This window comes from Pongo abelii, chromosome 21, assembly GCF_028885655.2.
Source record: "Pongo abelii isolate AG06213 chromosome 21, NHGRI_mPonAbe1-v2.0_pri, whole genome shotgun sequence".
Lineage (NCBI taxonomy): Eukaryota > Metazoa > Chordata > Mammalia > Primates > Hominidae > Pongo > Pongo abelii.
In genome coordinates this window covers 48,690,656-48,711,828 of record NC_072006.2, presented here as the reverse complement: position 1 = coordinate 48,711,828, position 21,173 = coordinate 48,690,656, and the positions used below count along the sequence as shown (strand labels likewise).

The window sequence follows — 21,173 nt, the reverse complement described above, 5'->3', positions numbered from 1 at the left end:
CATTTACTATTACCCCATACCCACCACATTCTCCTAGGATGGGAAGAGGAAGAAAGAGTTCTTTGGTGACCATCTCCCTGGAAGGGTGGAATGGGGTCATGGGGGATCTTCCATGAGAGGGGCCTCTATATGTAGAGGTTAATATGTGGCCGTTATGAGGGGGCCCAGTGGTCTCATGTGGGCATGGACATCTAGAGGCTGAGAGAAACGGGCTGCCTGGCTGAATCAGTAAAGGAGCCACAATGTGGGCGTGCTAACGTAAGCCACATTCCCAGGACTTTCAGGGCACAGGCTGCTGGCTGGAGTGTTTCCCATGGACCAGCGTTGGCAGAGAGCACCTACAAGGGGTCCTGTTGGGTCCTGTCCCCTAGAGCCTCCTGGAGGGGCAGAGGTGTGGCAGCAGCAAGAAGCTTGAGTTGGATGTTGGGTTCCTAAAGGCTGACAAAGGAGTTGCAAGGGACCCCTATGAGGAGAGGTGCATCCCCCAAGGTCAAGAGTGAGAGGGCCCCTGTGACAGTGGCCATCTCCACGGAGCCCACGACAGAAAGGGGCAGCTTGAAGCCAGCCAGGGTGGTGGCAGCTCAAGGGAGACCCTTTCTCTCCCCTTGTCATCTCCAATACCCCCCCACAGTACCCCACATGTGGGTGAGGGAAGGAGAGATAGAGAAGGAGCCACCCACACCGCCTCCCTGCAGCAGGCCTGAGGGCGAGGGGAGAAGGTTTAAATCCAAATCAAACTGGGAATTTTGGTTAGAAGCTTGACTGGACGTTCTCATTTCTAAATTGAGGTTGTGTTTGTGACCTAAAGTGACCATAGAATTGCCTGTTTCCTCAGAACAAGCAGAAGAATAATGGGGAGATTTCACCCAGTGGCAGGGAAAATGTTTCTCCACCAAATACATCTTAGAAGGGACACTGGGAGATACAAATTAAGGTGTGCTTTGATTATGTCACAGGCCAGGTTTGTTCAACATGCTGGTCTCAGTAAGAAGGAGGATTCTCCAAAACAAGTCTAGGAAGTGAATGTTCTAGAATGTTCTAGAACTTGGTTCATTAGCCAGGCAAGAAGTGTGCCTCTGGGAACCTCTTGAGCCCTTCATGGGCTAGCACACCAACACCATCCCCCCAGATGCTTCAGTTGTTGGCTTCTAATGGCTTACTATTTCCATTTCGATGGAGAACTGCCATCTCAGGAATCACCTCACCCTGGAGTTTATTCCCCTCACCCACAGGGTGGCTGGCAGCCAACAGCTGACTCGTACAGAGGTACACAAAGCCAGCCTTTTTGCTAGACTGTACCTGAGACCACATCTTTGCTTGTTTCCCTCCCTGTCTTTCTTCCCTTCATCCCTTACAGGTTCTTTCCTTTATAAATCACACAGTACCTAATCTTTGCTTCAGGCTCTGTGTTTGAGGAGCTGAAAATGATTCTGGGCATCAGGAGGTGCTTTTGTGACTGGGCTCTTTCACTAGGTCTGAGCTAGGTAATCCATTAGCGAAACTTCTAGATCCTAAATCAAACTACATAGATTCAAATCACAGCACCATTACTTCACTGCTGTGTGACCTTGGCCAATGACTAGTTACTACATCCCAGTTTTCTCATCTGTCATACAGAAGGCAAACCCACCTCACAGGGCTTTGCAAGGATTCAACATACAAAAGCACCTAGGATAGTGCCTGGTACAATTGATGGTGCTATTGTTATTCCTCCAGGCTAACAGCACTAAGTGCAAAGGAAGTGGCTTTTTGCCATCTAGTTGAGGATGCTGTATCCTGGGCTAAGTGGCCAGATCATAGGATGGCTATGGTTCAATTGTAATAAAATAATCACCCTTGGCCAGGCTGGTGGCTCACACCTGTAATCCAGCACTTTGGGAGGCCGAAGCAGGTGGATCACCTGACGTCAGGAGTTCAAGACCAGCCTGGCTAACATGGTGAAACCTTGTCTCCACTAAAAATACAAAAATTAGCCAGGCGTGGTGGTGCGTGCCTGTAATCCCAGCTACTCGGGAGGCTGAGGCAGGAGAATCACTTGAACCTGGGAGGCGGAGGTTGCAGTGAGCTGAGATTGCAACACTGCACGAGGCTCCATCTCAAAAACAACAACAACAAAAAAAACCCACCCCTTATGGAACCCCTACTATGTCCCGGTCCCTGTTCTATGTGCTGCATATGTGCTTATGTGCTAGTTCACTCTGTCTTCACTACCTTTCAAAACTGATGTAATTATCTCCTTTTTTTTTGAGATGGAGTCTCGCTCTGTTGCCAGGCTGGAGTACAGTGGCACGATCTTGACTCACTGCAACCTCCACCTCCTGGGTTCATGCGATTCTCCTGCCTCAGCCTCCCGAGTAGCTGGGACTACAGGTGCACGCCGCCATGCCCAGCTAATTTTTGTATTTTTAGTAGAGATGGGGTTTCATCATGTTGGCCAGGATGGTCTCGATCTCTTGACCTCGTGATCTGCCTGCCTCATGCTGGGATTACAGGCGTGAGCCACCGCACCCGGCTAATTATCTCCATTTTACACATGAAAACACTGAGGTCCGGACAGTCTAAGAAACCATCTATTAGATCCACAGGTTTAAAAAAATGAGTGCATTTAAAATGACTATAATTAAAAAGGCCAGACTGGGAAGTAGTTTGCAGTTTCTTAAAAAGTTAAACACACGCTTATGTGACCAGCAATGGTATTCCTGGGTAATGAAAGCGTTTGTCCACTCAAAGACATGTACATGAGTGTTCATAGCAGTTTTATTTGTAATAGGCAAAAACTGGGGGAAACAATGACATGCCCAGGAGCATGGGTAAAGAAACTGTGGCTTCTGTATCTTTCTTTGTTTGTTTGAGACAAAGTGGAGTGCAGTGGTGTGATCACGGCTCACTGCAGCTCGACCTCAGGGCTCAAGAGATTCTCTCACCTCAACCTCCTGAATAGCTGAGACTACAGACAGGCACACACCACCATGCCTGGCTAATTTTTTGGTGTTTAGTAGAGACACGGTTTCGCTATGTGGCCCACGCTGGTCTGAAACTCCTGGGCTCAAGTGATCTGCTCATCTCAGCCTCCCAAAGTGTTGGGATTACAGGTGTGAGCTACTGTGCTTCACCTGTGAGATCTATTAGGTTGGTGCAAAAATAATTGCGGTTTTTGCCATTAAAAGTAATGGCAAAATGGCAGGGCATGGTGGTTCATGACTGAATGAGAGAAGCCAGACAGAAAGCGTACATATTTGCGGGCGCAGCGGCTCACGCCTGTAATCCTAGCACTTTGGGAGGCTGAGGTGGGCGGATCACCTGAAGCCAGGAGTTCGAGACTACTAAAAATACAAAAAAAAAAAAAAAAATTAGCCAGGTATGGTAGCGCATGCCTGTGATCCCAGCTACTAGGGAGGCTGAGGCAGGAGAATTGCTTGAACCCCCAGGGGGCAGAGGTTTCAGTGAGCCGAGATTTCACCACTGCATTCCAGCCTGGGCAACAGAGAGAGGCTCTGTCTCAAAAAAAAAAAAAAAAAAAGACAGAGTACATATAGCATTATTTCATTTCTATAAAATCCCAGAAAATGTAAAGCCATCTATAGTGAAAGAAAGCAACCTATAGTGGTGATGGTTGCCTGGGACTGGGGTGGTGGGATGAATGGGGGATGACTTACAAATGAGCATGAAGCTTTTGGAAGCAATGGAAACACTTGGCATCTTGATTGTGATGATGGTTCCTTGGGTATGTACATATGTTGAAACTCATCAAATTATTCAATTTAAGTATGTTTAGTTTATTGAACATCATTATATCTCAACAATGCTGTTTATTTTTTATTTTTATTTTTGAGACTGAGTCTAACTTTGTCACCCAGGCTGGATGGAATGCAGTGGCACGTTCTTGGCTCACTGCAACCTCCACCTTCTGGGTTCAAACGATTCTCCTGCCTCAGCCTCCTGAGTAGCTGGGATTACAGGTGTGCACCACCACGCCCAGCTAATTTTTGTATTTTTAGTAGAGATGGGGTTTCACCATGTTGGCCAGTCTGGTCTCGAGCTCCTGACCTCAGGTGATCCGCCTGCCTTGGCCTCCCAAAGTGTTGGAATTATAGACGTGAACCACTGTGTCTGGCGATAACGCTGATTTTTTTTTTAAACTAGAGTGGCACAATGAAGATTTGAACCCACGTATGTCTCACTGGACATATGCCCAGGAACTGGTAAGTTATAAAAAGACCTCCTTTATTGGCTGGAGACATAGAATTAGTCCAAAGGGTGTCACCTCCAGGAAGCCTTACTGTCACTTCCATGGAGGACAGTGGCCTGGGCCCACACCACCCTCCTGCCTGTCTTCAGCCTTTGCCAGTGGATCCTTTTCCCACTTCGAAGACTCCCCTTACATCCTCCTCCATGTTGTCCTCCAAACGTGCTGGCTGAGAGCCCAGCGCCTGAATCAGAGGGACCTGGGTTTGAATCCCACCTCTGCCATTAAACACCAGCTGTCTGACCTTGACTGTGTTCCTTTGCTTCTCTGGGCTTCAGATTCCCCATCTGAATAATAATAGAAGCTACCTTGGGATTGCCTCAAGGATCAAATGCGAGAGAGTTCACCTTAAACAATGAGTGGAGGGCCTGGTGTGTGATAAAGCACTCAATAAATGTTAACTATTATTGATCTTCACCTGGGCAGTGGCTGCTGACTGTTTAAGTTTCTCAGCCTTTGAATCAGGTACTTCCGACCCAGCTCTATTTATTGACATGGAAAGATGCCCAAAGCGTACTGCTGAAGGGAAAAAAGCAGGCTACAAAAGAATATATGCCTCACAGGCCATTTTAAAGATCAAAGCTAACAATGGACATCTAGCTCCTAGTAGGGTACCTGGGACACAGGAAGCTGTCGCTGAAAGCTAGCTGTGACTATTAGTAATATGAAAGCTAGCTGTGACTATTAGTAATATGAAAGCTAGCTGTGACTATTAGTAATATGAAAGCTAGCTGTGACTATTATTAGTAATATGAAAGCTAGCTGTGACTATTAGTAATATGAAAGCTAGCTGTGACTATTAGTAATATGAAAGCTAGCTGTGACTATTAGTAATATGAAAGCTAGCTGTGACTATTAGTAATATGAAAGCTAGCTGTGACTATTAGTAATATGAAAGCTAGCTGTGACTATTATTAGTAATATGAAAGCTAGCTGTGACTATTAGTAATATGAAAGCTAGCTGTGACTATTAGTAATATGAAAGCTAGCTGTGACTATTAGTAATATGAAAGCTAGCTGTGACTATTAGTAATATGAAAGCTAGCTGTGACTATTATTAGTAATATGAAAGCTAGCTGTGACTATTAGTAATATGAAAGCTAGCTGTGACTATTAGTAATATGAAAGCTAGCTGTGACTATTATTAGTAATATGAAAGCTAGCTGTGACTATTAGTAATATGAAAGCTAGCTGTGACTATTAGTAATATGAAAGCTAGCTGTGACTATTAGTAATATGAAAGCTAGCTGTGACTATTAGTAATATGAAAGCTAGCTGTGACTATTAGTAATATGAAAGCTAGCTGTGACTATTAGTAATATGAAAGCTAGCTGTGACTATTTATTAGTAATATGAAAGCTAGCTGCGACTATTTATTAGTAATATGAAAGCTAGCTGTGACTATTAGTAATATGAAAGCTAGCTGTGACTATTAGTAATATGAAAGCTAGCTGTGACTATTAGTAATATGAAAGCTAGCTGTGACTATTATTAGTAATATGAAAGCTAGCTGTGACTATTAGTAATATGAAAGCTAGCTGTGACTATTAGTAATATGAAAGCTAGCTGTGACTATTATTAGTAATATGAAAGCTAGCTGTGACTATTAGTAATATGAAAGCTAGCTGTGACTATTATTAGTAATATGAAAGCTAGCTGTGACTATTAGTAATATGAAAGCTAGCTGTGACTATTAGTAATATGAAAGCTAGCTGTGACTATTAGTAATATGAAAGCTAGCTGTGACTATTATTAGTAATATGAAAGCTAGCTGTGACTATTAGTAATATGAAAGCTAGCTGCGACTATTTATTAGTAATATGAAAGCTAGCTGTGACTATTAGTAATATGAAAGCTAGCTGTGACTATTATTAGTAATATGAAAGCTAGCTGCGACTATTTATTAGTAATATGAAAGCTAGCTGTGACTATTAGTAATATGAAAGCTAGCTGTGACTATTAGTAATATGAAAGCTAGCTGTGACTATTAGTAATATGAAAGCTAGCTGTGACTATTAGTAATATGAAAGCTAGCTGTGACTATTAGTAATATGAAAGCTAGCTGTGACTATTAGTAATATGAAAGCTAGCTGTGACTATTAGTAATATGAAAGCTAGCTGTGACTATTATTAGTAATATGAAAGCTAGCTGTGACTATTAGTAATATGAAAGCTAGCTGTGACTATTAGTAATATGAACGCTAGCTGTGACTATTAGTAATATGAAAGCTAGCTGTGACTATTAGTAATATGAAAGCTAGCTGTGACTATTTATTAGTAATATGAAAGCTAGCTGTGACTATTAGTAATATGAAAGCTAGCTGTGACTATTAGTAATATGAAAGCTAGCTGTGACTATTATTAGTAATATGAAAGCTAGCTGTGACTATTATTAGTAATATGAAAGCTAGCTGTGACTATTATTAGTAATATGAAAGCTAGCTGTGACTATTAGTAATATGAAAGCTAGCTGTGACTATTAGTAATATGAAAGCTAGCTGTGACTATTAGTAATATGAAAGCTAGCTGTGACTATTATTAGTAATATGAAAGCTAGCTGTGACTATTATTAGTAATATGAAAGCTAGCTGTGACTATTTATTAGTAATATGAAAGCTAGCTGTGACTATTTATTAGTAATATGAAAGCTAGCTGTGACTATTTATTAGTAATATGAAAGCTAGCTGTGACTATTTATTAGTAATATGAAAGCTAGCTGTGACTATTTATTAGTAATATGAAAGCTAGCTGAGACTATTAGTAATATGAAAGCTAGCTGTGACTATTTATTAGTAATATGAAAGCTAGCTGTGACTATTATTAGTAATATGAAAGCTAGCTGTGACTATTAGTAATATGAAAGCTAGCTGTGACTATTAGTAATATGAAAGCTAGCTGTGACTATTATTAGTAATATGAAAGCTAGCTGTGACTATTAGTAATATGAAAGCTAGCTGTGACTATTATTAGTAATATGAAAGCCGGCTGTGACTATTAGTAATATGAAAGCTAGCTGTGACTATTATTAGTAATATGAAAGCTAGCTGTGACTATTTATTAGTAATATGAAAGCTAGCTGTGACTATTAGTAATATGAAAGCTAGCTGTGACTATTAGTAATATGAAAGCTAGCTGTGACTATTAGTAATATGAAAGCTAGCTGTGACTATTAGTAATATGAAAGCTAGCTGTGACTATTAGTAATATGAAAGCTAGCTGTGACTATTATTAGTAATATGAAAGCTAGCTGTGACTATTAGTAATATGAAAGCTAGCTGTGACTATTATTAGTAATATGAAAGCTAGCTGTGACTATTATTAGTAATATGAAAGCTAGCTGTGACTATTAGTAATATGAAAGCTAGCTGTGACTATTATTAGTAATATGAAAGCTAGCTGTGACTATTTATTAGTAATATGAAAGCTAGCTGTGACTATTAGTAATATGAAAGCTAGCTGTGACTATTAGTAATATGAAAGCTAGCTGTGACTATTATTAGTAATATGAAAGCTAGCTGTGACTATTAGTAATATGAAAGCTAGCTGTGACTATTAGTAATATGAAAGCTAGCTGTGACTATTATTAGTAATATGAAAGCTAGCTGTGACTATTAGTAATATGAAAGCTAGCTGTGACTATTATTAGTAATATGAAAGCTAGCTGTGACTATTATTAGTAATATGAAAGCTAGCTGTGACTATTAGTAATATGAAAGCTAGCTGTGACTATTAGTAATATGAAAGCTAGCTGTGACTATTATTAGTAATATGAAAGCCGGCTGTGACTATTAGTAATATGAAAGCTAGCTGTGACTATTAGTAATATGAAAGCTAGCTGTGACTATTAGTAATATGAAAGCCGGCTGTGACTATTAGTAATATGAAAGCTAGCTGTGACTATTATTAGTAATATGAAAGCCGGCTGTGACTATTAGTAATATGAAAGCTAGCTGTGACTATTAGTAATATGAAAGCTAGCTGTGACTATTATTAGTAATATGAAAGCTAGCTGTGACTATTATTAGTAATATGAAAGCTAGCTGTGACTATTAGTAATATGAAAGCTAGCTGTGACTATTATTAGTAATATGAAAGCTAGCTGTGACTATTAGTAATATGAAAGCTAGCTGTGACTATTATTAGTAATATGAAAGCCGGCTGTGACTATTAGTAATATGAAAGCTAGCTGTGACTATTAGTAATATGAAAGCTAGCTGTGACTATTAGTAATATGAAAGCCGGCTGTGACTATTAGTAATATGAAAGCTAGCTGTGACTATTATTAGTAATATGAAAGCCGGCTGTGACTATTAGTAATATGAAAGCTAGCTGTGACTATTAGTAATATGAAAGCTAGCTGTGACTATTAGTAATATGAAAGCCGGCTGTGACTATTAGTAATATGAAAGCTAGCTGTGACTATTATTAGTAATATGAAAGCCGGCTGTGACTATTAGTAATATGAAAGCTAGCTGTGACTATTAGTAATATGAAAGCTAGCTGTGACTATTATTAGTAATATGAAAGCTAGCTGTGACTATTATTAGTAATATGAAAGCTAGCTGTGACTATTAGTAATATGAAAGCTAGCTGTGACTATTAGTAATATGAAAGCTAGCTGTGACTATTATTAGTAATATGAAAGCCGGCTGTGACTATTAGTAATATGAAAGCTAGCTGTGACTATTAGTAATATGAAAGCCGGCTGTGACTATTAGTAATATGAAAGCTAGCTGTGACTATTAGTAATATGAAAGCTAGCTGTGACTATTAGTAATATGAAAGCTAGCTGTGACTATTAGTAATATGAAAGCTAGCTGTGACTATTAGTAATATGAAAGCTAGCTGTGACTATTAGTAATATGAAAGCCGGCTGTGACTATTAGTAATATGAAAGCTAGCTGTGACTATTATTAGTAATATGAAAGCCGGCTGTGACTATTAGTAATATGAAAGCTAGCTGTGACTATTAGTAATATGAAAGCTAGCTGTGACTATTAGTAATATGAAAGCCGGCTGTGACTATTAGTAATATGAAAGCTAGCTGTGACTATTATTAGTAATATGAAAGCCGGCTGTGACTATTAGTAATATGAAAGCTAGCTGTGACTATTAGTAATATGAAAGCTAGCTGTGACTATTATTAGTAATATGAAAGCTAGCTGTGACTATTATTAGTAATATGAAAGCTAGCTGTGACTATTAGTAATATGAAAGCTAGCTGTGACTATTATTAGTAATATGAAAGCCGGCTGTGACTATTAGTAATATGAAAGCTAGCTGTGACTATTAGTAATATGAAAGCCGGCTGTGACTATTAGTAATATGAAAGCTAGCTGTGACTATTAGTAATATGAAAGCTAGCTGTGACTATTAGTAATATGAAAGCTAGCTGTGACTATTAGTAATATGAAAGCTAGCTGTGACTATTAGTAATATGAAAGCTAGCTGTGACTATTAGTAATATGAAAGCTAGCTGTGACTATTATTAGTAATATGAAAGCCGGCTGTGACTATTAGTAATATGAAAGCTAGCTGTGACTATTAGTAATATGAAAGCTAGCTGTGACTATTAGTAATATGAAAGCTAGCTGTGACTATTATTAGTAATATGAAAGCTAGCTGTGACTATTAGTAATATGAAAGCTAGCTGTGACTATTAGTAATATGAAAGCTAGCTGTGACTATTAGTAATATGAAAGCCGGCTGTGACTATTAGTAATATGAAAGCTAGCTGTGACTATTATTAGTAATATGAAAGCCGGCTGTGACTATTAGTAATATGAAAGCTAGCTGTGACTATTAGTAATATGAAAGCTAGCTGTGACTATTATTAGTAATATGAAAGCTAGCTGTGACTATTAGTAATATGAAAGCTAGCTGTGACTATTATTAGTAATATGAAAGCTAGCTGTGACTATTAGTAATATGAAAGCTAGCTGTGACTATTATTAGTAATATGAAAGCTAGCTGTGACTATTATTAGTAATATGAAAGCTAGCTGTGACTATTATTAGTAATATGAAAGCTAGCTGTGACTATTAGTAATATGAAAGCTAGCTGTGACTATTAGTAATATGAAAGCTAGCTGTGACTATTATTAGTAATATGAAAGCCGGCTGTGACTATTAGTAATATGAAAGCTAGCTGTGACTATTAGTAATATGAAAGCCGGCTGTGACTATTAGTAATATGAAAGCTAGCTGTGACTATTATTAGTAATATGAAAGCTAGCTGTGACTATTAGTAATATGAAAGCTAGCTGTGACTATTAGTAATATGAAAGCCGGCTGTGACTATTAGTAATATGAAAGCTAGCTGTGACTATTATTAGTAATATGAAAGCCGGCTGTGACTATTAGTAATATGAAAGCTAGCTGTGACTATTAGTAATATGAAAGCTAGCTGTGACTATTATTAGTAATATGAAAGCTAGCTGTGACTATTATTAGTAATATGAAAGCTAGCTGTGACTATTATTAGTAATATGAAAGCTAGCTGTGACTATTAGTAATATGAAAGCTAGCTGTGACTATTAGTAATATGAAAGCTAGCTGTGACTATTATTAGTAATATGAAAGCTAGCTGTGACTATTAGTAATATGAAAGCTAGCTGTGACTATTATTAGTAATATGAAAGCTAGCTGTGACTATTAGTAATATGAAAGCTAGCTGTGACTATTAGTAATATGAAAGCTAGCTGTGACTATTATTAGTAATATGAAAGCTAGCTGTGACTATTAGTAATATGAAAGCTAGCTGTGACTATTATTAGTAATATGAAAGCTAGCTGTGACTATTATTAGTAATATGAAAGCTAGCTGTGACTATTATTAGTAATATGAAAGCTAGCTGTGACTATTATTAGTAATATGAAAGCTAGCTGTGACTATTAGTAATATGAAAGCTAGCTGTGACTATTAGTAATATGAAAGCAATTCTTGTAGTCCGTATCATGCCACATTCAAATATTAGGTGAGTTCCTGTGAAACGAGATGATATTTGCAATGTGCTTGCATCAAAGGGAGGTAGAGCTGCGTGTTCCCTTCCGCCTTCTTTCTGACACATTTCAGGGAGTGATCATGGGCGGGGCTTGAGTTGGCCTTGGGACCCATTGACTTGATGTGAATTTTGCTACTTTTTTTTTTTTTTAAGAGACAGAGTCTCACAGTTGGGACTGCAGTGGCTATTCACAGGCGTGATCCCACCACTGAGCAGCGCGGGAGATTTGACCTGCTCTGTTTCCAGCCTGGGCCAGTTCACCTCTCCTTAGGCAACCTGGTGTTTCTTTGCTCCCAGGAGGTCATGTTCTGGTCCTTTTTTATGTGGCACTGGAGTGAAAGAAAAGAAAAGCATTGCCCTTTGGCATTGAGACTACAAACTCGGGTTTAGGGTGCTCTTTGTAATAACTGAGGTACTATAACAAATTAAACACTCGAGGGCGCTCCAGTCTATCAGCAATAGAGAGAAATACAAAAAGTCATGATAATAACGATGCTATATGAATGCTGCTGTTAAATTTAACAATGCTGTTTAATTTAACATTGAGTTCTTACTATGAGAGCCTAAAATGTAGCAAGAGAGTCACAAACTTTATCACATTTTAACCTTGCAAACATCCCATCAGTTAGATAATATTATCAAAGATTTTATAATAGGGCATATCACTCTGTGGGATTTAAAAAATTTGTGTATTATATATATACATACATATATATAATTTTTTTGAGACAGGGTCTCACTCTGTCGCCCGGGCTGGAGTGCAGTGGCACAATTGCGGCTTACAGTAGCTGAGATCTCCTGGGCTCAAGCGATCCTCCTGCCTCAGCCTTCCAAGAAGCTGGGACTACGAGTATGCACAACCATACCTGGCTGATTTTTTTATTTTTCTGTAGAGACAGAGTCTTGCCATGTTGCCCAAGCTGGTCTTTGACCTCCCAAAGTACTGGGATTACAGACGTGAGCCACTGCAACCGGCCTAAAAATTTTTTTATGGAGTTGTATGTAATTCACAAGTGTTGTAAAAGGTAAAAACATCAAGCGTACAGCTTGGTGAATTGTTACATGTGTATACACACAGGTAACCTCCATCCAGATCAAGATGTAAAGCTTTTCTAATATCCTTCCTATTCACTCCTACTCTCACCCAAGGAAACCATGCTCCTAATTCTATTACCATTTATTCGTTTTGCTTATTCCTGAATTTCACATAAATGGAATCATACATATGCAAACTTTGGGGTTGCCATAAAAATCCAGGATGTCGTTTTTTTTTTGAGATAGAGTCCTGCCCTGTCACCCAGGCTGGAGTGCAATGGCGCGATCTCAGCTCACTGCAATCTCCGCCTCCCGGGTTCAAGCGATTCTCCTGTCTCAGCCTCCCAAGTAGCTGGGATTACAGGCATGTGCCACCATGCCTGGCTAATTTTTTTTTTTTATATCTTTAGTAGAGACAGGGTTTCACCATGTTGGCCAGGCTGGTCTCAAACTCCTGACCTCATGATCCACCCGCCTTGGCCTCCCAAAGTGCTGGGATTACAGGCATGAGCCACTGCACCTGGCCTCACTGTGCTCTTCTTAATCACTGTATAGTATTCTTCTTCTTTTTTTTTTTTTTTTTTTTTTTAGAGATGGGGGTCTTGCTATATTGCCCAAGCTGGTCTCAAACTCCTGAGCTCAAGTAATCCACCTGCTTCAGCCTTCCAAAGTATTGGGATTACAGGCATGAGCCACGGTTCCCAGCCCATGAGCCACTCAATTGCTGTATAGTGTTCTATTGTACAAATGTACCATGTATTTATTCCTTCTACTGTCGGTGGCTAAGGGTGGGTTATCTTAGAAAAGCAGTGTAGAGTGGTGGTAAGTGGATGCACTGTGGTATCAGAGGCCTGGGGGATTTGTCTGTTAGCTCCACCTCTTACTTGTGACCTTAGCCAGGTTACTTAATCTCCTTATGCCTCAGCTAACTCAACGTTAATATGGACTAATAATACTACCTCAAATGCTGTTGTATGGTTTAAAGGAGATATTCCATATAAACCACTTCAAATTAGTCCCAGCACAGAGTTAACTCAGTACATGTTATCTGTGTCATACCCTAGGAGAAGACTGAAGTTCAGAGGCTTGAAGATACTTGCTCAAAGTCACACACCCAGTTTGTAACAGATCTCTTTGTCATGGATATTGACTACATTAGAGCCATTTATTCATTCAACATTTTTTTTTTGCACATCTATTATGTGCCAAGCACTTTTTTAGGACCTGAAACAGCCAGATAGTTTCTACCGATATAAAACGTACATTCTTTTTATTTTTTTGAGATAGGGTCTCACTCTGTTGCCCAGGCTGCAGTGCAGTGGCGCAATCTTGGCTCACTGCAACCTCTGCCTCCCAAGGCTCAAGCGATCCTCCCACCTCAGCCTCCCAATTAGTTGGGACTACAGCTGCACGTTGCAACACCTTAGGGAGGTCTCACTAAGTTGCCCAGGCTGGTCTCAAACTCCTGGGCTCAAGTGATCCTCCTGCCTTGGCCTCCCAAAGTGCTGGGATTACAGGTGTGAGCCACTGTCTCCAGCCTAAATCAAATTCTTACTTATAGAAAGAAGCTTATAGACATGGCAAGGTGCCTGGAATATCTTACTTAGTGTGTATATGTGTGTATATATATGTATATATGTGTGTATACACACACACACACACACACACACACACATATATATATAATCAGGTCCTAAGACCATAAGCAGGTGTGGTATGTCTGCATGGAGCCCCGTCTGGGGATACACTGAACAACCCTTTAAATAGCACTTATTCGTGTTGGGTGCTGTGCTAAGCACTCCACAAATGGTTAGCTTGTTTCATGCTCCTAACATTTAATGCCCTATGTGTGACAGATGCTGCCATTATACAGTTTTGCAGGTAAAGAAATAGGCAGAGGAGGGGCTACACTCTAGCATGGTTAGGTTGCAAGCCAGCACATGGCCCTGGGCACTTTGGTCTGAGTCTGTGCTCTTGACCGCTTAGCTCTGCTACCTCTGCTAAGAGCGTTTTTCTCTGGGTAGTAAAATTTCCACGTTTTGAACTTTCTTATTTGTACTTCTCTTTATTGGTTGAGCTTTTGTGATAAGTAGGTTCCGTTTTCATTTAAAAAAATTACTAGAGTTCTAATATGGGTTTTTGATGTCTTTAAGAATTAACTGTGAACGCCTGCAGAGAAGGCTAGAATCCTAGGAGGGAGTCATTTTGCCAAAGGGACAAACCACTCCGGTCTTTTTTTTTTGTGGCAATGAGACTACTGTCCTTGGTGTTGAGGACCCAGGGACCAGCCCTGACTTCCTCCCACCCTAGGACTCCCTGTGATCCTGGGCAAGTCCCTGGTGTCCCTGTCACTACCTTCCACCAGCGAGGCACCTGGCATGAAGTGGCCCTTAATAAATATCCATTGGATAGAGGAAGAATGAACCACTGTCTCCTCTGGGCCTTGCTCCACCTCCACCACCACCAAAATCTGCTCCCTGCCTATCCTTGGGGCCTTGAGAATTAATGAATGAATGAAGTCACTGTAAAGTGCTCATTATTTACAGGTTTTTATATTTATTTATTTTGAGACAGAGTCTCACTCTGTGGCCCAGGCTGGTGTGCAATGGCACGATCTTGGTTCACTGCAAACTCCGCCTCCTGGGTTCAAGTGATTCTCCTGCCTCAGCCTCCTGAGTAGCTGGGATTACAGGCACCCGCCACCATGCCCAGCTAATTTTTGTATTTTTAGTAGAGACGGGGTTTTACCATGTCGGCCAGGCTGGTCTTGAACCCTTGACCTCAAGTGATCTGCCCACCTTGGCCTCCCAAAGTGCTGGGATTACAGGTGTGAGCCACCACACCTGGCCTTGTTTGCAGGTTTTTAGAAAGGCAAACAGCAAGCAACATCAGACCCAACCAGATGGATAACGAATGGTGACCCACCAGGCTAGGGGAGTGTCCTTCCAAGCGTCCCTGAAATCACTGTGCAGGCTGCATCGGAGACAGGCCCAGGCCTCCCCGCAGCAAGGGCTCCTGGGAGTTTCCTGCCTCTGACCACCCCCACCTCGTGACCTGGCTTCTATCACCCCAGCCTCAGAAAGGCTGGGCCGCGGGGCCATAAATGCCTGCTATCATCAGTCCGTATCTCTAGAGCTGGGCTGTTTGCCAGGAGCCCTGCAATTATTTTTATTACATACAAGTCCTATAATTAATTTTTATCACTGTTTTCTCACAGCCACCTTGCAAGGAGGGCTAGTTTTGCTCTCTTTTGGTTTGGAGTTGGGGGAACTGGAACCCAGGCCTTGAAGGGGTTTCATGGAATTTCCTGGCTTTACCCAAAGCTCTAGAAAGGGTTAGGGTTTGAATTCATGGACTGTGCTGGGGTCCGAGCAGAGAGTTGGCAGCAAGGCAGTGTGGGTGGTGGAGGATAGCCATTCAGAGTAGACGAAAGCCCTGAGGCTTGGCTGCTTCTTAGCTGTGCGACCTTAGGCAAGTCACTCAAACTCTCTGTGCCTTAGGTCCTTTTTGTTTTGTTTTGTTTTGTTTTGTTTTTGAGATGGAGTTTCACTCTTGTTGCCCAGGCTGGAGTGCAATGGTGCGATCTTGGCTCACTGCAACCTCTGCCTCCCAGGTTCAAGCGATTCTCCTGCCTCAGCTTCCTGAGTAGCTGGGATTATAGGCATGCACCACTACGCCCAGCTAATTTTGTATTTTTAGTAGAAATGGGGTTTCTCCATGTTTGTCAGGCTGGTCTCTAACTCCTGACCTCAGGTGATCCACCCGCCTAGGCCTCCCAAAGTGCTGGGATTATAGGTGTGACCTACCGTGCCCGGCTCCCCCAACCTTTTTTTTTTTTTTTTTTTTTAAGAGACATGGTCTTGATCTGTTGCCCAGGCTGAAGTGCGTGGTCTGATCATAGCTCACTGCAGCCTTGAGCTCCTGGGCTCAAGTGTTCCTCTTGCCCCAACCTCCTGAGCAGCTAGGACTACAGGCAGGCATCACTGAGCCCAGCTAACTCGAAAAATCTTTTTTGGTAGAGATGGGGGTTTTACTATGTTGCCCAGGCTGGTCTTGAACTCCTGGCCACAAGCAATCCTCCCATCTCGGCCTCCCAAAATTCTGAGATTAATAGGCATGAACCACTGTTCCTGGCTGTGCCTTAGGAAGGAATAACAGTACTCCCCTCATCAGTTAGTACAGATGGGTGCTCAGTAACTGAGGTTCTATTGACTCTTGAGTCGGAACCTGGATTCATCCAGGACCTGTCCCACTGGATGACTTGGTTATGCCCCTTGCCATCTCTGAGCCTCAGATGCCTTATCTGTAAAATGGACATCATCTTGCCTGCCGCACCCCCTGGTCTCTCATCTCTAGTCCCATCGGTCTTCACAGCTTCCAACCGCCCCCAGCTTTGCCTTGTTAACTCCCAATTATCCACTCAGATGTTCTTCCTTCTCTCCCTCCCTTCTTCTCTTCATTCATTTAATAAATATGTTGTGACACCTACTATGTGCCAGGTGATGGATAAGACAGGCAAAATCATTGCCTTCATGAAGGGGAGATAAACAATAAGCTAAAAAAAGGAAAAAAAAGGGTTGGGCACAGTGTCTCAAGTCCATAATCCCAGCATTTTGGGAGGCCGAGGCAGGCGGATCACCGGAGGTCAGGAGTTCAAGACCAGCCTGGCCAACATGGTGAAATCCCGTCTCTACTAAAAATACAAAAAAATAGACAGGCATGGTGGTGGGTGCCCATAATCCCAGCTACTTGGGAGGCTGAGGCAGGAGAATCGCTTGAACCCAGGAGGCAGAGGTTGCATTGAGCTGAGATCTTGCCACTGCACTCCAGCCTGGGTGACAGAGTGAGATTCCATCTCAAAAAAAAAAAAAAAAAGAAAAGAAAAGGAAAAAAGAAATAAAGAAAACCCCAAATAAACAAGGGAATTGCAGACTGTAATCAGCATTTCCTAAGGGGAAGTTATAGTACCCTAAGAGGAAGTAACTGGGAAGGTTGCTTCCTAGAAAGGCCTCTCCAAGGAGACACTTTTGTTTTTTCGTCTTTTTTTTTTTTGAAACAGGGTCTGGCTCTGTTGTCCAGGCTGGAGTGCAATGGTGAGCCCAGCCCTGACAATTGTATTCTTTTCACCTGTTCGGCAAAGGGTTGTCAGATGCTTCCCATACTTGGAATGGATTATTTCCTCATTTGTTTTCCCTTCTATCCAAACACAATCCTGCTTTGTCCAGAGAAATATTTCCAAATGGTAATGGTTTCTGTGTATGTGTTTCAAAAAATTTTACATAAATTTTGAAGTAAAACACACATATGGCTGGGCATGATGGCTAATGCCTGTAATCCTAACACTTTGGGATGCTGAGTCGGGAGGATCACTAGAGCCCAGGAGTTGGAGGCTAGCTTGGGCAACATAGCAAGACCCCGTGCCTCTACAAATAATAATAATAAATTAGCCAGGCATGTGGCACGTGCCTGTATGTAGTCCCAGCTACTCGGGAGGCTGAGGTGGGAGGATTGCCTGAGCCTCAGGAGGTGGAGGCTGCAGTGAGCTGTGATGGTGCCACTGCACTCCAGCCTGGGTGACAAATACTTCAACTCAAAAGAAAACAAAAACCAAAAGACAGACATCAAAAAATGCACAAAACTCAAGTGTGCAGCTCAATGAATCATCGCAAACAGAACCCCCATGCCACTGGGACCCAGATGAAGAAATGGAACCTGGCCAGGCTCCCAGAAGTCTTCCCTTTGCCCCTCCCAATCACTCACTAGCACCCCTCTCAGGGTGACCACAAGCCTGACTCCTGACACCAGAGATGAGTCCTGTCTGTTGTTAAATGTTAAAGAAATGGAATAACACAGGATGTAGTCTTTTGTGTCTGTCTTATGTTTGTGAGATTCATGCATATTTTTCATAGCTAGAGTTTATTCTTATTGCTGTATAGTGTTCCATTGAATGAATATGCCACAGTTTCAAATAGTATTTTTTTTTTTTTTTTTTGAGACAGAGTCTTGCTCTGTCACCCAGGCTGGAGTGCAGTGGTGCAATCTCGGCTCACTGCAACCTCCACCTCCCGGGTTCAAGCAATTCTCTGCTTCAGCCTCCCGAGTAGCTGGGGTTACAGGTGCCCACCACCATGCCTGGCTAATTTTTGTATTTTTAATAGAGACGGGGTTTTACCATCTTGGCCGGACCTCGTGATCCACCTGCCTCAGCCTCCCAAAGTGCTGGGATTACAGTCATGAGCCACCGCACCTGGCCAGTGTTGTTGTGGTTGTTGTTGTTAACAGTTTCCTGATAATCTGAGCATACATTCAATTTGGGCAGGGCAGCGGTGGAAGGAGAGCAGGAACTGGGTTTGACCCAAAGGCACGTTTTGTTTCACACACCTTGTGTTTTTGTATTGCTTTCATTGAATTAGTTGCTGATGAAGATGGATGTTTGTCTCCTCCTGAAGGATCTGCCATTGCTGGTCCCCAGTTCCAAGTGCCTGGAGTTGAGTCCTGGCTGCATCTTCTCAGCTCATGCATTCCATTCCCATTTGCCACAGTCCCCACCACTCCCTGTTGCCCTAAAACCACTCACTGACATCACCCACCTGGCCCTGTAAACATTTGAGTCTTCCATTCTAGCTTTAATTCAGCAGAAGTGGCCAAAAATGCTTTATTCTAAGGTCTGCACAACAATGGGCTAATCAAGCAGCTTAAGTTAGTTTATATGTGGCCTCCATAGTGTTAAACTTTGGGAGGCATATTTCAGTGTTCAAAAATGTATTGTCATTATTACTATTTCAAAAGTGTTTTAAAATATATTTCCATTATTATTATTATCATCATTATTGATATTATTACTGTCTCCAAAGATGTTTTAAAAATGTATTTGCCTGGTGTGGTGGCTCACGCCTGTAATCCCAGCACTTTGGGAGGCCGAGGTGGGCAGATCACTTGAAGTCAGGAGTTTGAGACCAGCCTGGCCAAAATGGTGAAACTCCATCTCTACTAAAAATACAAAAATTAGCTGGGAATGGTGGTGCATGCTTGTAATCCCAGCTACTTGGGAGGCTGAGGATGAAGAATTGCTTGAGCCCAGGAGGTAGAGGTTGCAGTGAGCTGAGATCATGTCACTGCACTCCAGCCTGGGCAACAGAGCGAGACTTCGTCTCAAAATATAAGAAATAAAAATATATTCAAATATATAGTAGAGGTCAAATTAAATATGGCAACTCTGGACCCAGATGGCCTGGAATCAAATCCTGGCTTTACTACTCAGGAGTTGTGTGAACTCAGGCAATTACAGAAACTTTCTGTGCCACTGTATAAAGAGAGATGTTAATATTTACCTTGCTGGGTTCTTTTTTTTTTTTTTTTTTTTTTGAGAGGGAATCTCGCTCTGTCGCCCAGGCTGGTTGTCTCACTGCAAACTCCGCCTGCCGGATTCACGCCATTCTCCTGCCTCAGCCTCCCGAGTAGCTGGGACTACAGGCGCCTGCCACCACGCCCGTCTATTTTTTTGTATTTTTAGTAGAGATGGGGTTTCACCATGTTATCTAGGATGGTCTCGATCTCCTGACCTTGTGATCCGCCGCCTCTGCCTCCCAAAGTGCTGGGATTACAGGCGTGAGCCACCACGCCTGGCCGCTGGGTTCTTATAAAGATTAAATGAGCTAATACTTGTAAAGTCAGCGCCTGGCACAAAATAAGTATTCAACATATATCGTTTGTTTATTTATTTATTTATTTATTTATTCATTCATTCATTCATTCATTTATTTATTTAGAGATGGAGTCTCGCTCTGTTGCCCAGGCTGGAGTGCAGTGGCACGATCTTGGCTCACTGCAACCTCTGCCTGCTGGGTTCAAGCGATTCTCCTGCCTCAACCTCCCAAGTAGGTAGAATTACAGGCATCTGCCACCACTCCCAGCTAATTTTTGTGTTTTTAGTAGAGACGGGGTTTCGCCATGTTGGCCAGACTGGTCTCATACTCCTGACCTCAAGTGATTTGCCCTAGTCAGCCTCCCTAAGTGCTGGGATTACAGGTGTGAGCCACTGTGTCGGGCAGCTAGCTATTTATTATCTTTAAAACTAGTATGGGCAAGCTGATGATTTGACCTGCTGGGGTGACCAGCCATCCTAATCTGCTGAGACTGAGGGAGAGTTTCAGGACACAGGACTTTCAGAGCTAAAACTAGACAAGTCCTGGGCAAAAGAGGATGAGTTGCTCACCCTATCCCTGCCTGACGGTAATATTTCACTCCAGTTTAACAGACTGACCTTTTACTTTTATTAAATTACAGGTTTGATGTTGAAAATGATATTTGCACTACGTATTGTGGAACCCTTCTCAAGCATCCCTATGATATAATTTCTGCAAAACACTAATCTTGCTTACATTTTCCTCACACTACAGATTGGGAAAGCGAGGCCCAGGGGTGCAAACCAGTCCAATATTAGCAGCAGAGCTCTTCCCTAGACCCGTCTTGAAGCCACTGCCCCATCATTTCCTCCAGGTGGCTGGTGGATACTGTTTATCTGGTGCTTACCATGCACTAGGTAACACTGTAAGTGATTTTCATTAAATTTAATCTCATACAATCTTAGGAGGTGGGTTCTACCATTATAGCCATTTTAGAGATGGGATGCTCGTAGTTGTCTTCTGTCCCACTCACCCACCCATACCCCTGGGACTAGAATTCATTCATTCTGTACATCTTTGCCTCATTGTGGTTTCCTTGGAACTTTTGTTACAGGGAAACTCACCAGGGTTTCCTGGGTCTTGTTTAGCCATTGAGTCTAACCTTCTGTCTGTTTTAAGACTTTTTTTTTTTTTTTGGGACAGAGTCTTGCTTTATCACCCAGGTTGGAGTGCAGTGGTGCAATCTCAGCTCACTGCAACCTCCA

General features: G+C 41.8%; 1 non-coding gene across 1 annotated transcript; it reads left to right on the top strand.

Annotated features, from left to right (window-relative positions):
* Positions 1-1,086: 1,086 nt before the first annotated feature.
* Positions 1,087-20,872, top strand: LOC100434641 (uncharacterized). Its single transcript, XR_002912649.2, has 3 exons — positions 1,087-1,266; positions 4,144-4,202; positions 20,683-20,872. It is a non-coding gene; the product is annotated as an uncharacterized LOC100434641 (transcript).
* Positions 20,873-21,173: the final 301 nt, after the last annotated feature.